Here is a 16,846-nt window from a genome sequence, read left to right as displayed (position 1 = left end):
ATCTCCCTGGCAGGGTGCTGGACTGGCCTGAGCATTTAGAAGGTCCTAGAGGAAAGTGGCCTTGATTTGCCTTTGCCATTCTTTAATCACTATTTTTTTTCCCAAGTGACTTCCTTGTAGGAAGGTTGGAGCATATGTAGGCTTTCCCTTGCCTTTAGCTTTGACTCCTATTCATCAATCTTTATTTATTACAATCTGTAACTTTGGATGATGTAACTTACAGAGCTCTCTTCATAATAATCCACCCAGCACCTGACAATGTCTTTCCACCCATTCTTTCTGGTCTAGCCCCTTTAAAGAATTCCTGTTTTCAGATTCCTCCTCCCCCACCTCAGTGGGTGTAAATCTGGAACCAGGGAAGAGAGTTGCCAAGAGACTAGACCAAGGTAAGAAGGACTTTTGGTTGACAGCCATGTAGTCTTGGGTGGTCCTGCATAGGCTTGGTAGTGGTTATTGTCCAGCGTTTCCCTGGCACTAGAAGCTGGCACATTGCCTCATCTGGCTAGCAGTAGGTTTCCCACCTTAAGTAGCTTCCCCTCTGAGTTACAAGCCAGGAGTTGTGCTCTCTGGCATCTTAATTTGATGACATGATAATCACACATGAAAAGTCACAGGTTCCTTGACACATAAAGAACACAGTATTACTCTCATGAAAACAACATGTCAGGGGTGGAACTGCTTCCCTGACTATGACTGACAATCTGGTACATATTCATTAATAGAGAAATAGGGGTTGGGGGAGAAGTGCTAGCTGGATTCTGCAGGGTGCCCATATTTTAATATTTCTATGGAGCTTTTATGCCAGACTCTTTTATGCTCCTCTAATCCTAGTTCCCTGTAACTCTAAGTGGCATATTAGGAAAATCCCCCCTGTCTTGAGTGGATGTTTCCTACTTACCCCCAACTCTGTCCAATATTCCCTTTGAAAGATTTTAAAACTTTGCAGTAATTAAAGAAAGTAAGACCAAAGACACACTTGCTGGAAGTAAATTGATATGAACCATTCTACTGTAGAATGTGAGGCCAGTATATTCAGGGACCTAGTTTTACTGTATCTGCTTCGCTATCATCAACTAGCTGCGTATACCACAGGGGTGATTTTAATCAAAGGCACCTGCATGTTGGGAATACAAGTGAGCACCTCTCAGGCCTTGCACTACTAGAAGCCTCTGCTGTAATTGACAATGCAGAGTACTGTACTTGGGACACTTGGGACTTCTTACTAGTCCTCTATCCATGTCTCTGGCTGCTTCCCTCGGTCTTCTAGAGAATTTCTCTCCCTCTTAAATACTGATGTTTTCCTGAGCTCTGTCTATCATTTTTACTGCTCTTCACAATAAAGAGGCTGTTCTTAGATTTTGAACATACACATAGATTAACTGCTACTTGTTTACCCAAACCACCCTTGATCTTCTGACACATCCCTACCCTGTTTGTTCAGCATAAATTACTATTGAGAAATATCACAACCAGCCCTTGTTTACCAGCAAGTCTAAAATCCATGCTTTTCTTATTTTTGTTTGTTTTTAAGATAGAATTCCATGGAATAGCCCAGGCTGACCTCACACTAGGAGTCTTTCTTCCTCAGCCTCCTGAGTTCTTGGGATACAATGGTATACCACCAGGTCGGAGCTCAAAAGTTGTTAAAATAAGGTAAACTGGGCTAATACGGCTTCTACCACATGTATTTTAAACATTAAATGGCCAGGTATGCAACCCATTGTGTGCAGTACTTGTCATATAGTAAGTATTGAAAATAAGAAGAAAGCCTTCTCCCTGATGATCACACATGCTCACTGAGGAAAGTGAAACTTAGCATCTCCAAAGTTTGACTCATCATCCTCTCCCCATATGGATCCTCTTCCCTCAGTAGAAAATTAGTTATTTCAGCTTCCTCCATCCCAGATAGCACCCCTAGCTTCTCCAAGTAATTAGTAGTATCTACCAATTTTAGGGCTGGGGAGTTGATGGCTCAGTGGTTATGAGCACTTGCTGTTCCTCTGGAGGACCTGGGTTCCATTCCAAGCACCCACATGATGGCTTACAACTATTTGTAACACCATTTTCAGGGATCTGATGCTGTCTTCTGGCCTCTACAGGCACAGACATACATATGGTGCACAGACATACAGGCAGGCAAAATACCCATACACATAAAGAAAACTTAAAGACATTTTAGAGGGTCTACCAGTTTTATATAGCAATCTATAGTATTGACACAAAATAATCACCATATTCTGGTGGATTGAAATGGAGGAAGGTTAAGTAATAATGGAGAGAATAAGAAAAGATACATGAAAATTTGTAGGTGTGATATTTGGGTGTGTTTATATTGTGTAAACATGATATAGTCTGTAGTCAAGTTTCCCGGCCAAATAGTCTCAGAAAAATATGTGATGTGGGATGCCCTTCTGTATTCTGTGAATATGCTTTATTATTATTAATTAATAAAGAAGCTGATTTGACCAATAGCAAGGCAGAATAGAGCCAGGTGGGAAATCCAAACAAAGATACAAGGAGAAAAAAGGTGGAGTCAGGTAGATGTCAACAGCTGCAGGAGAAGCAAAATGTGATAGAATAATAGAAATGGTTAATTTAAGTTGTAAGAGATAATAATAAGCCTGAGCTAATAAGACAGTTTGTAGTTAATATTAAACCTCAGTGTCGTTATTTGGGAACTGGTGGGCAGGAGAGAAATCTTCTACTGTGTGTGTGTAGATGCCTCTTTGGAGGAACCCAAGCCTTTATCTGTCATAAGAACCACACACTGCTTTACACTGCCTGACCTGGTCTTCACAACCCAAGAGAGCGAAAGACCTCTGTCTCTCTCCTTTTAAGAGATCTCATCTGCAAACAAGAAGCCACCCCCTAAGGCCATTACCCCAAAGCTATTGGCAGAATGAATTCCCACAACATTACTCATCATGCCATTTCAGATGGACCACAGATGGGCAGGATTAAGACAAAAAATCAAGAGGACTTATCTTATCATGGTCACATCCAATAGATATATTTTTGTCTCTTTCCTCATAACTGAATGGCCCAGGCTTCTACATGTCACTGAATACTAAGTGACTCAATTCTTGTTACCCCTGCATTAAAAAAAATATCCTTTAAAGATGGCAAGTGTGTGTAATTATGAAGTTAACATTAAGACTAATAGGCAGTGATTGCACATAGAGCTACCGAGAAAGCCATTACTGGCCCTTCAGTCCCTAGAAGGAAGAAAGCTAATGCTTGGTAGCGAGAGAGGGGTGCCCCATTCTGAGAATCCAAGAATCTGCATGCACATTGGATTCGTGGCCTTACACAGGACGTGTGTACTGAGAATTGAGGCCTCTACAAGATCCCTAACTTTTGGGTCACATATTTGTGTGTGGACCAGGCCCAGATGACATAGACTTATATTGGTAAAGTCCAAAATGCTTTGTTCCTGGATGAATTTGACTGATCAGAAACCAGTAAGACTCTTCAACTGACTTCAGTGTTGATTTATACAATATCTCTGGGTATGTTGTGGGTAACCTCCCTTGTCTTGTTGCCCCCAGAAATCTGGAGCCAACCCCAGGCCTCCTCTCACCCCTTTTTTCTTCCCCCTGAGTACTCTCACAAATTTCTAATTATTTTAGTCTTCCTTATCTCCTTTTCCCCGGCTCTCCACTTTTCCTGTAATGCTGAAGGGTTGAAATTTCTCCTTTTATTTCATATGCTAGGTTAAATATATATATATATGTATATATATATATATTATATATATATATATATTTTACCATCACTTCGTTACATTTTTCTCCTGTTAGACACACTCTGATCTGTCTTACTTCAATCTCTGCCACAGATTACACAGTGGTTAAAAAAATTCAGAGACTTTTTTTTCTTTGCCTGGCTCCAACAGATGCTATGGGCAATGTATATGTAATTTGGGGTAGAAGTCACAACTGTGTATAAGATCAGTTGAGTTAGCATCACTATCAGTTACTTTCCCTAACATCCCTGCCTTACCTTTTACACCACAAATAAGCAGGAAGCTTTGAAGTGTGGAGGTGAGGCATCTGAATTTGAAAAATCTGAATAATGTATTATTTTAATACCTAGAGCTACTAGGGAATTCATTATTTTTCCAAACCCCACACTCACATATTGTTGCACTGGGGATCAAGTTTTCCACATAAGAGTGTTTGGTGACATCCCAGATCCCAACTGTGACACCAGGTATGATGGTAGATGCCTGATATCTAAAAACTTGGAAGAATGAGGACAGAACATCCTGAACTTTAGGCCAGTTTGGGATATACAGAGATATTTTTGTTTCAAATAACAAAAACAAAAACCTCAAACACAAAATTTGAAGGTAATTAAAATTTGAAGGTAATTAATTCAGTGATGTCTCTAATATTCATTATTATTTAGTTGTCTCTGTCTCTATTAGGTTATTGTCTAAGACTTTTTTATATGCTTTGTACCAAATGATATCAAGTACAAACTAACCATTAATTTTTATAACCACTACTAGACATGCTCTGGCTGTGTACAGCCCAGGTTGGAGGAGAGAAAATGGTGTTAAATACACTTGGTTCTGCCATCTTAAAGCAACTTTAAACAAGTTACTTAGTCCCTCTCAATCTCCAACTCCAACATTCAGGCTACTTTGGAAAACGTAAAATAACAGGTGGAACATCTAAAACAGTGCCTAGAACATGGTAAATAGTCAATAAAGGTTAGTTCACCCTCCACATTTGGCTATGATGTAGTTGTTTGGACCAGACCAGCAATGCTCTCTCCAAGAGCAAACAAAATACCTGAAATATTTGTGTTCTTGTCATCTCCTCAAATATCAAGAGGAATCCAAGACTTGAGCAACAGTATTCCAGAAAAAGATACTCTGAAGTTAATTTAACTCCCTTCCTTCTATTTTAATCCTTGGTTTATCCCCAACATTTCAGTATATAACAAGAAACTGCAAGAAAGTAAGTGCTTATCAAGACAAGGAGAATACAGTACAGATATATACAACTGTATGGTCTTGGAGAAAGACAAAATAGAGATTATGATTCTGAACTCAAAGAGAATAGAAGCTGAGGCAAAGGAGAATAGTTCTCCCACCAATTTCCCCTAAAGGTATTTCCCAATAAAGAAGCACAGGTAAGGGGCTACAGTCTACTAAGTAGATAAAAATCAGAGCACATATTTTGATGACTTGAGAGTTCCAAGAAGATCATTGTTGTTTATGATTTGCTGAGGAAGAAAGTGCATAAAACACATTCAAGTATATGTCAGGATTTCTAGAAATCTGAGCTTTTAATCAAGTCTCAAACTTACTGACAACATTGAAACAAGCCAATTAAATCTTCAAGTTAGATAGAATTCAAATGAGATTAACCTGTTCAACAATAAAAAAGGTAACCAGAAGATCTCTAAATAATTAGCAATTAAGCTATTCAGTCCTATAGACTGTTCAGCAAGGAAGAAATTAAAATGCAAATTACAAACAATTTGGATCATATAACTCATATAACACATATGTATCCAGCATATAGGGGTATTTGAAGCTGGGGATGACAGAATACACCTTTATTTCCAGTACTCTGGAGGCAGGTGGATCTTTGTGAGTTTGAGGCCTGCCTTGCCTACATATTGAATTTCAGGAAAACCAGAGTTATGGAGAGAGACGCTGTCTCAAAAAGAACCAAAACAAAACAAAATTGATAAAGTAGAAAAGTATAATAAAAATCCACAAAGATAAAAGCAGATACCTTATTAGACTATGAAAAGCCCATAGCAAGGATAAGAAAGAATTGTAAAGAAGGAGAAATTGCTGATGCTGGGAACAGAGCTATGAATCCCCTACAGTAAACATTTAAAGAATGTAGTGATGTTGGAAGTCACAACTATGGCGCATATATGCCAGGCAAGCATTGTGACATTGAAATGAATCCCTGCTCTGTCTGAATGTAACATTATGAATCTTTGATTACAATAAAATTGAAAATTCAGAGGACATGAAAGTCCCATAAGTAAACATAATTCACCAAAATTGGCATAAAAATAATTAGAAAGTATGAGTAAATTTGCACCTTTTAAAGAAAATGAGTGTGGAATTTTCTCCACAAAGAGATCTTCAGGTTCAGCTGTCATTAAGTGAATTCTTCCAATAATGTAAAAAAACAAACTAATGATGGTAACATCACTAGTGAAGAATAAAGAGGAAATGCTTCTTTTTTTTTACATGTTTTTTTTTTAGAAACAATCATTTTACATATCAATTCCCCCGGGGGGGCATTCCCTCTACCTCCCAATCCCCCTACCAAACCCAACAACCCACCCCCCTACCCACTCCTCAAAGATGGTGAGGCCTTCCATGGAGGATCATCAAAGTCTGTCACATAATTTGGGGGAGGGCTTAGGCCCTCCTCTATGTATATGGGCTGAAATAGTATCCCTCCATAGGGAATGGGCTCTGGAAGTCCATTTGTGCACTAGGGATAAATACTGGTTCCACTGTTAGAGGTCCCATAGACTGCCCAGGCCTCCTAACTGGCGCCCACATACAAAGGGTTTGGTTCAGTCCAATGCTGGTTCCCCAGCTTTATACCAGAGTCCGTGCGCTCTCACTAGGTCAGGTCAGCTGGTTCTGTAGGTTTCTCCAGCAAGGTCTTGACTCCTTTGCTCATCCCTCCTCCCTATCTACAACTGGATTCTAGGAGTATGGCTTAGTATTTAGCTGTGGGTGCCTGCCTCTACTTTCCATCAGCTACGGGATGAAGAATCTAGGATGGCAATTAAGGTAGTCATCAATCTCATTATAGGGGAAGGGCATCAAAGGTGGCCTCTCTACTACTGCCTGTATTCTTAGGTGGGGTCATCTTTGTGGATCTCTGAACATTTCCCTAGTGCCAGATTTCTCTTTAAACCTATACTGGCTCCCTTTATTAAGGTATTTCCTTTCTTGCTCTCCTCTATTCCTCCCCATCTCAGTCTTCCTGATCCATCTTGTTCTCCTCCCCACTTCTCTTCTCCCCTTCTCTTTTTCCTACCTTCCTCTCCATGCTCCCAATTTGCTCCGGAGATCTGTCCCTTTCCCTTTCTTCTGGGGACCATGCATTTTTCTCTTAGGGTCCTCCTTGTTTCCCAGTTTCTCTGGTGGTGTCGATTGTAGGCTGGTAGTCCTTTGCTCTATGTCTAATATCCATTTAGGAAAGAGTACATCCCATGCTTGTCTTTCTGTGATTGGGTTGCCTCACAGGTAATCAGGGTGATTTCTTCCAGTTCCATCCATTTGCCTGCAAATTTCAAGATTTCATTGTGTTTTTTTCCCCACTGAGTAGTACTCCATTGTGTAAATGTACCACATTTTCTTTAGCCATTCTTCAGCTGAGGGGCATCTAGATTGCTTCCAGGTTCTGGCTATTACAAACAACACTGCTATGAACATAGTTGAACATATGTCCTTGTTGTATGAATGTGCAACCTTTGGGTATATGCTCAAGAGTGGAATTGCTGGATCATGAGGTAGATTGATTCCCACTTTCCTGAGAAACTGCCATACTGATTTCCAAAGTGACCGCACAAGTTTGAACTCCCACCAGCAACGAAGGAGTGCTCATTTTTCTCCACATCCTCTCCAGCATAGACTGTCATTGGTGTTTTTGATTTTAGTCATTTTGGTCAGTGTAAGATGGTATTTTAAGTGCCTTTCAACCATTTTAGATTCCTCTATTGAGAATTCTCTATTTAGTTCTGAACCCCACTTTTTAATTGAGTTGTTTGGTGTTTTGGTGACTAGCTTCTTGAGTTCTTTGCACATTTTGGAAACCAGTCCTCTGTCAGATGTAGGATTGGTGAAGATCTTTTCAAACTTCCAGCCTACATATGTGCATACACACACACACACACACACACACACACACACACACACACACAGACACTCACACACACAGACACAGACACACACACACAGACACACACACACAGACACACACACACAGACACACACACACAGACACACACACACACAGACACACACACAGACACACACACACACACACACACACACACACACAGACACACACACACAGACACACACACAGACACACACACACACAGACACACACACAGACACACACACACAGACACACACACACAGACACACACACACACAGACACACACACACAGACACACACACACACAGACACACAGACACACACACACACACACACACGTGTGCACGCTTTTTAAAAATATTGTTTTATCTGAATCATACTAATATATTTTTATTTAAATTAGAAACAAGCTTGTTTACATGTCAATCCCAGTTCCCTCTCCCTCCCCTGCCCGCCCCCACTCCCCTATTCCCATCCTCTTTCTGCTCCCCAAGAAGGGTGAGGCCTTCTATGGGGAATCTTCAAAGGCTATCATCATTTGAGACAGGGCCTAGGCCCTCCCCGGTGTGTGTAGGCAGAGAGAGTATCCCTCTATGTTCAATGGGCTCCCAAAGTCCATTCATATACTAGGGATAAATACTGATCTACTGCCAGAGGCCTGTAGACTGCCCAGTCCTCCAAACTGACACCCATGTTCAGAGGGTCTGGATCAGTCAGTCCTATGCTGGTTTCCCAGCTATCAGTCTGGGTTCCATGAGCTCCCCCTTGTTCAGGTCAGCTGTTTCTGTGGATTTCTCTAGCCTGGTCTTGACCATTGCTCATCACTCCTCCCTCTCTGCAACTGGATTCCAGGAGTTCGGCTCAGACACATACACTTTTTTTTTTTTTAACAAAGTTGGAATAGGAAACAATTTCTTTGGTCTGATCAAAAGGAGTTATGAAAAGCCTATTGAAACATAGGCACTCAAAGCATTCTCTAACGGAACCTACAACTAATATTTCTATATAACCTTGTCTGAAGGTACAGGCTGTGCAATAAGATGAAAAATATAATGGACAGGAAAGTTCTGAAAGTTCTCTTTGTGTGAAAGAGCAGAGTAATATACCTATTCTAAAGTAACATTAAGATAACATAATACATTTACCAAAATGGTTAGCTAAACTGGTATATCCAGAAATGCAGAACAATAGGAACTGCACTCTCATGCTCTAGAGCACTCATGCCCTGCTGGGAAATTAGTACACATAACTGTATCTGTAACACACAGGGGAATACACACAGATACAACTTTGGAAAGATATTATCAAATACATGCTATGACCCAAATATTCTATTCCTAAGTAGATATAGAACAGAAATAGATGGGCTTAAAAACAACAGTATATGCTTATAATCTAAGCATTAGGAAGATGATGAATTCAAGGCTACCCTGGGCTACGGAACAAAAACCTATATTTAAAACAAAACCCAACCAAGCAAGCGAACAAATACCCAAATCCATAAATGCCCCAAATCAGTATTATAGACAGAAAATTTGTATACTAATTAAATGGAATATTAGCAATAATAGGAACAATTTTCTCAAAGATAGTATTTGAAAAACAGCAGTCATGGACAGCATTAAGTTTACATATCATTTATTTAGAATGAAAAATCTGTTTCTTTGCCTATTCTTTTCCTCAACCAAAAAGATCTCATATCACACATCTCATAGAAATGATAATTCAAGCAGGAAATTAAAGGCCAAGGTTTACTTTTCTATCAAGATACCATTTATCTACCATAGAAGATTTCCATATGAGTGAATTGAAGCAAGAATAAAATGTTTATAGCATAATGATAAATGGTCTAATGAGTAGCAAATTTTTTTGTAAGTTGCAGTCCAATACTGAATAGGAAGGATTTTAGCCATGCTTTTCTGTGCCCAGTGAAATAACACATTGTGCTGGTTGATACTTGTCAACTTGACACAAACCTAGATGTGCCTGGGAAGAGAGAATACTGAGAAAATTCTTCCAGAAGGCTGGCTCGTAGGAAAGTCTTTGGGGATATTTCCTTAATTAGTGGTTGATATGGGAGGCCATAGCTCACTGTGGGCAGTAGTTCCACCCCTAACTTGTTTCTCTGGGTGGTATATGAAAGCAGGCTGAGTAAGCTATAGGGAGCAAGCCAGTAAGCAGCATTTTCCCATGGCTTTTGCTTCAGTTTCTGCCTCCAGGTTTCTGCCTTGAGTTTCTGTCCTGACTTCCTCCCAAGATGGGTATGACCCAAAAGTTGTAAGACAAAATTAAACCTTTTCCTCCCTGTGTTGTTTTTGTTCATGTAGTTTTGATCACAGCAATAGAGACCCTAACTAGGACACATACCAAGAAGATTACACTGTACCCAGATGTCTAAAATACAAGTGCTCATGATAATTTTCTACCAGGTGTACAGTTGTTCACACTGCTCTCAATTCCATAACTCAGTAACTGCACTTTGTCATCTTTATATGAGTGTGAGCAGTGTGTCAAACAACACATTAGATGCTTTTTTACCTACTCTTTTACATGGTCTTCTCAATAGTCACATAATGGAAGTTTTATTCTCTTTTACAGATTTAAAAACAAAACCAAGCAGATTCCCCAGGCCAGTCATCAGGCCATGATTAAAATCTGTTCCTCACTGATGATCAGTCCCATGATTTGAAACACCAGTTGAAGTGCTACACGGGAATTAATGCATTTACAATGTAAAGAAGTACTCATCCAGGGACGTGAAACTGTAAGTGTAAGATCCGAATACATTTGTCCTGGAGAGTTGCTGTTTCCCTTCCTGAGCCCATTCCTTTTGAGTCCCACTGCTCTAGGAAAACACACACATACACACACACACACACACACACACACACACACACACACACACACACACACCACACACACACACAGGAACACAAAAATAAACCAAATATCAAGAGCAAAATAACACTGATACCTGTATTTATGTCAACAAAAGATCCAAGGAATGCTTCAGAACTTGTCTGGTTCCTTCTCTTACAGTCAGAATAAAGGAGGAGAGGACAACATTTAGATTTGCTGGGAATTTGGGGGTAAAACAGATTAAAGGGATTGCAAAACATACACTGACCTATAAGTCAGAGGACACCTGACCATGCTCCCCTGCATCTTTTCCTTACCCTCTGTTTGAAAGGGCACACATCTTAGTCAGGAGCCTCAGCATCCAGGAGGCAGCTGCCTGTTCTTGCCCAGAGGGGAGACCTGTTATCATGACTGCCTCTGTGCTGGCCTGGTGAAATGTGTTCTTTTGGAGATAATAGCTACAATTTCGAAATAAATCTGTACTTCCACAGGCTGAAGAAGAATTTGAGCTACTGCTCCCTGCTGCAGCACAGGAGCTAATAAAACCTTGAACCCATTACTCATGTATCAGAAAAAAGAGGGCTTTATTGAAGATCAAATTAAAAAGTATAACTACTGAGTGAGGCGGCACTGGAAGTTCCAGAGTCCTTTATTGCATATATTGCTTTTAATGATATTTGAGATTAAAGCTCAGAAAGAATCAGCTTGCACAAAAATGACAGGCCTGATTTCTCTCTATTTGCTGATTTTGAGTATCCACAGCTTCATTCTGAGCAAGATACCTGCCCTTTCTTCAGTGTACTTCTCATGCTGGTTTGTCTGTAACCCTCAACATATGGACTTTAGAAACAACTCCTCAGACCTTTTTGGCATTTAGTATGCATATCCCCTGTCCCTAGGAAGTAAAGAAATCTGATTGCCCACAGTGTACTCACTGCTGAGAGACAAAAACAAACTGGTATTTGTAAAATGATTTATGTTGCAGGGCTGATAATTGAATGTTCTACTTCTCAAGTTTAAAGAAAAGAGAAGCGATGTCTACAATTTCTATAATTGACCTATTCTAGATTTTCTGTGTGCAGTACCAAAGGAAAGCCTATATGGATATCTCATGGTACCTCAGACTCCGAGACACTGAAGTATTTCAAAGGTAACTTAATGTTATGTCCGTTGTCTCCTGGCAGTTTCTTCCTTTGCTTGCTTCCTTTTGACTTCCTCTAGGATGGCATTTTAGACTATTGTGGAGGGTGTCTCAAGTCTCACAGGGACTGGAGGAGTAAATCTAAGATTCATATATGAAAGTTCTGTGTTGACTTTTAGATCCTCTGTGACAAGATGCTTTTGGGGACTCAATTCCTGGACTCCTCTTTGACAATTTTATTGATTAAGGAGTGTTTCAAATTCTCTCTTAATATTCAGGCTTGTTGGTAAATCTTATCCAGAACTGCTCAGTCTCAGCCAGCTGGGTTCTGCTTCCCTGCAACCAGATCTTTGCAGGTCTCCTAACTCCTCCCACAAACACACCATGCAGGTCTAATAGCTCAGCCTAGCTGTCTTCCTTACACCCCTAACCTCATTCTGCACCACAGAGAATGCAAAATTCTGGGTCTTTCTCATACTCTGGAGATGAGGAAGTCATTCATAGGTAACTCAGGACTCATAAACAAGCCAGCTCTTCCCACCAACTCTATTGTGATTCAGGATAGAGTTCTGTAAGGCCATGACTTTTCAAAGATCTGAATGGAAAGAGGGTTTTTGAAAAGACCTTGGAATTGGCAGGACACCCTGTAAAGAGAATGTCTGAGGCTAAACATTCACTCCTCCTCTCTCCCCCTTTTTCAGTTCAGTTGGCTGGTGAGGCAGTGTCACCCTCATCTGTACAGACACAATTTATGTTTTGTGAAATTTCTCTGCTATTGGAAAGCTGATATTGAAATAGTATGTCCTAATTCCTAATGATATATAGGGGCTTAAAAATTAGAAATGTGTTTTGTTTTTCCCAATGCTTGCCTTCTAGGAATGTAATCATAAAAATATGATTCAAAGTCCATCCCATGTTCGGTCAATTGTTGAGTTCTCAGCTGCTTTCTTTTCTGTTTTTACTTTCCACCTTTATGCAGATGTCTATTTCTGAATAACTAGTTTCATGTACATAAGTTTTTTTAAAAAGTGTACATTATAGGATTTACTGTATTTTGACCTATTTGTCATATCTTGTACTTAAAATTGCACATGTAGATTTGGATTTTGTTTGATACTGTTTTTGCATGTTTACATATGTGTATGTGCAGGTTGTATGTATCAAGTGCAGGTATGTGTGGAGTTCAGAAGACTCTCTTAGGAATGCCATTCACTTCCTTCGAGACAGGGTCTATTATTAGCTCAGTGCTCACCAACTTGGCTAAACTGGCTGATCAGCTAGTCCCAGAAATTCTCTGGTATCTGGTCTCTGCTACCCCAGAATACCATTATGCCCAATATCTTCATGTGAGTTTTAATGATCAATCTCAGGTTCTCATGCTTGTAAGACAGGCACTTTGTAGACTGAACCATTCTCCCCGCTTCTGTTACACTTTTAAGATACATTATCTCATTGTAAGTTTATAAACCACAATGGAAACAGCAAAAAAGTAGCATATGACACAGCATAGACAACCAGAAACAGAGTTAATTGAATTGCTGGAATTGTTTTCTCTCTGATAATCTGGTGTAGGATATGCAAATAAGTTCCTTCCTGTTAAGATTTCTTAGAGCTTTCAGTGACAGAACACAGGTTTTTTGTGCAAATGTCTGAGATGTGGACTCCATTTTAAGAAGTCATGAAGATTTAAGCTAGGCATAGTGACACAGCTACTCAGTGGCTGAGGGAGGAGGATCACAAACTCAAAGGCTGTCTGGATTACAGAGTGAATCATAGGCCAGACTGGGCAACTTAGTAAGACTCTGTCCCAAAATAAAAAGTTAGAGATTGCTGGGTCTACAGCATTAGTGATAGAATGCTTACCTAACATTCATAAGGCCCTGGGTCCAATCCCCAGCAACACACACACACATACACATACACATACACACACACACACACACACACACACACACACACACACACACACACACACACACACACACACACACACAAAGTCAATTGAGAAATGAAAAAAATCTGTCAACTGATTACAGAAGATCAAACAAACAAACAAAAAGGCAGTTGCTCTATCATCCTAAAATCAATAGAAATCAAACATTGTTACTCTCATGGAATATTTTAGAAAAGACTTGGGAGAACAACAATAACAAAGAAACAGCCTAGGAACAAAGGGCCATGCACTGACGTTCCAGGTAATGGTTTTGGTGATTCACTAATGATACATACATCTTACTGTGCCCAGATGACACTATTCTGCCCTTTCTCATAGAAGCATCAAGTCAACTCAATTCGTCTATAGGCTTCTGAAAGAACAGTGACCCAAAATTGAACAGCAAAATATTGTCACACCGATAAAGATTACAACCCTAAATTGTCTTGAATGCTATGTCTGTGTATAGAAAAGAGAATCAATACTGCCAAATATTAGAGAATATGTACAGATAATATGCACCACAGTGCTACTTGTTTTGTGTTTGGCTGTCTCTGTTTTTCAAGCAAGTGTGGACTGCCTCTTAGTGAGTGGGTACCACTGTATTTATGAAAGTTAGACAATTCACACACTGTCAAAGTGTTCTATTTGCCTCTGTGATTGGTTGATTATAGGATGACCATCTTTCACATCTCCCAAAAGTCCATCATATGCTCTATTTCTCTGTCTTTTTGCCTTGACTTTTTGAATGACTTTCTCAGATCTATTCTCTAACTTATTCAGTATGTCTTTAGTAGGACCTGATCTTTTGTTTAATCCACCTAGTCAATTATTTTATTTCAATGGCCATCTATATTGATTCTTTTAAGTACTATTCTTACTTTTACTTAATGATTTGCAATTACATTTTATCTTTAATATTATGAATGTATTTATTTAATGTATATCTTTAAGACTGACATCATTACTTAATGTAAAATTTTACTATTTGTGTATTCACTCACTTTCTCTTAAGATTGTTTAGCTGTGACATTTGTCATTTTTAATGATTAACTGAAAATTATGAAAATTAAAAACTAAAGTCTAAAAATTTAGAGAAAATGATGCAGAGAATGGAGCATTGATTTAAATAATTTTAAGACATTTGTGTTAGTTTCTTTGGGAGGAAGACAATTAAATGTTTAATCTTTAACTTTTTAATTAAGTTAAATTAAGTTCATGTATTATAAATTTGAGGTTAACCAATAAAAAGTATCAATTGAATATACAATCTAAAAACCACTGAAGGAAAATAATACATTATGAAAAATCAAAAAAACTAATAGAGATATCGGAATCAAACCACAGATAGATGTATAGTAAATATAAAACATGAAACCAAACATGCCAATACTCACAGTACTTACTGCACACATTAAGATCATCATTAAAAGTAAAAGTTGGTTAGAAAATATTTGAAAGAAAAGTACAGCATTGTAGAACCGACAAATGATTCATTTAAAGCAGAACAGCACCAACAGACTAGAGAACAAGAGAGCAGACTGTTAATAATGGAAGGGATTAAAGCCAGTTTAGTCAGCCACTGGATGTAGCTCAGATGGTAGAATGCTTGCCTTGTATGCACACATCTCTGGGTTCAGTCTCCAGCAGCATGTATAAGCCTATTAGCACATATTTATAATTCCGGGTCTAGGGAGGTAGAGGAAAGATGATAAGGGTTCAACGTCATCTTCAGCTACAAAGTGAGCTACACATGAGACTGTCTAGAAAAACAAACAAACAAACAAACAAACCATCTTTACTCCTATGATAGAATACAATATGGCAGCTAAGAGGCTAGGATCAAATGGTCTCTCCTTAACTTATGTCTACACACCTATACTAATTTATATACAGCTTAATCAGTCAGCATATCTTTTGAAAATGATACTAAATATAAAATATACAGAGGAATATTTTCAGCATGGTAGTATCTGCAGAGGGCTTAAAATACGTGTAAAGCATTACTAAGTGTTGGTCATGGGTATAGACTTGAGAAAATTTTAAACTACAAAGAATTGACGGATTCATATAGAATTCAGTGTAATGATTGACTTGTCTAATTCTGCCAAAAAAGAATGAAAGAGGGAAGAACACAGTAACAAATACAGAAGCAGCTCTGTTTACTCATCGCCTTCATGCTGAGAGTCCAGAGACTGACTACTGTTTGCCACAGCTCATCTATTAGGGGATGTTTGAGCACTGACTATTTCTGTTCCGCAGTCACCCTTCAAGGGGCAGAAAGCAAGTGCTACAACAGCTGTGTATATGTTTGTTTTCTTTGGGGCAGAAAGATGAAAAATAAAACCACAAAAAAGTCTAAATCACAGGTTTTTTTTTTCCACTTATGTAAGGGTTACAAAGGCATGTGCACACTGTTTTCTTTTACATGCAAAATAAAGCACTGCATTTTCATATCAGTAGTTCATATTTAATCACTTATATTTCATTAAAAAAACTATATTGGCTTACCACTTGCAATATGAAAGCACTGGGAATTCAAACTCAGGCCCTCATGCCCACAGAGCAAGCTCTCTGCCCAAACGAAATTATCCTTCAGATTGAGGGAATTCATAGCCAGTAGATGTTCTGCAAGAAATGTTAAAGAGAAATTCATCAAAAAGAAGGAAAATGATACGCCAGAAATTTGGTTCCTAGGCAAAGTAATAAAGGATTAGAGTAGGAATAGATGAAGGTAAAAATATGTCACTGACTGAAGGGACTACTCAAAAATCATCTTGTATGTTTTAATTCACTATTCCTAATCATGAATAGTAATGACAAAATTTTCTGTTTTATTTTTTTGAAACAAGGTTTCTCTGTATAGCCTTTGCTGTCCTGAAACTTTGCTCTGTAGACCAGGCTGGCCTAGAACTCACAGAGATCCACTTGCTTCTGCCTCCTAAGTGCTAGGATTAAAGGTGTGCATCACCACTGCCAGACTAATTTTCTATTCTTTTAAAAGATTTATATTTTCTTCTTTTATGTCTTTT

The 16,846-nt window shown here is 38.9% G+C and overlaps 1 long non-coding RNA gene across 4 annotated transcripts in view; it reads left to right on the top strand.

The window, feature by feature from the left end:
* Positions 1 to 16,846, top strand: part of LOC103162288 — a 32,521-nt gene that overhangs the window by 3,046 nt on the left and 12,629 nt on the right. For 3 of the 4 annotated variants that reach the window (XR_003485653.2, XR_004770369.1, XR_004770368.1), the window contains exons 2-3: positions 10,480 to 10,645; positions 11,726 to 11,890. This is a non-coding gene — a long non-coding RNA (uncharacterized LOC103162288). Of the gene's footprint in view, positions 1 to 48; positions 1,654 to 10,479; positions 10,646 to 11,725; positions 11,891 to 16,846 lie in introns of those variants that run through there. The other variant, XR_003485654.2, reaches the window with a different exon arrangement.

The sequence above is a fragment of the Cricetulus griseus genome, chromosome 5 (assembly GCF_003668045.3).
Source record: "Cricetulus griseus strain 17A/GY chromosome 5, alternate assembly CriGri-PICRH-1.0, whole genome shotgun sequence".
Taxonomy (NCBI): domain Eukaryota; kingdom Metazoa; phylum Chordata; class Mammalia; order Rodentia; family Cricetidae; genus Cricetulus; species Cricetulus griseus.
The sequence above is the reverse complement of the archived record's forward strand: the minus strand, read 5'-3'. Positions and strand labels throughout refer to the sequence as shown.